The sequence below is a fragment of the Borostomias antarcticus genome, assembly GCF_949987555.1.
Source record: "Borostomias antarcticus genome assembly, chromosome: 18".
NCBI lineage: Eukaryota > Metazoa > Chordata > Actinopteri > Stomiiformes > Stomiidae > Borostomias > Borostomias antarcticus.
In genome coordinates, this window is record NC_140251.1 from 2031306 (window position 1) to 2031753 (window position 448).

Below are 448 nucleotides of genomic sequence, written 5' to 3' on the forward strand. Positions count from 1 at the left end.
CCGCCCTCGTGTAAACAGGCGAAGGCGATCTCATTTTGATAACGATGAGCATATTGTAGGAGTTAAATTATAACACATCATTTTAAAGCACACAATGTGATTGAAGGATTCAATATCCTTCTCTTGTCCGACTAAGATTCTATTAGCAATTAACAATAAAGCTTGTTAGACAAAAATAGGCTACAGGCTATAATAAAATAGACTAGCCTACACTTTTCCAAATTACATGATTTATGTTATTTCTGAGTGATGACTGCTTTGAGCAGGATGCTGACAAAAGGATCTAAAATCCATCCCAATCTTTAAAATGCTTGGTTGATGCATCTAAAATGCATTGTAAAATGTGGGCCTTTATTTCATTTTGTTAGACTATTCTATTCAATTAGATTATGTTCTGCTATTCTAATCTGTTCTATCTATGTTATTCGTTTATGCATTATAATAGTCA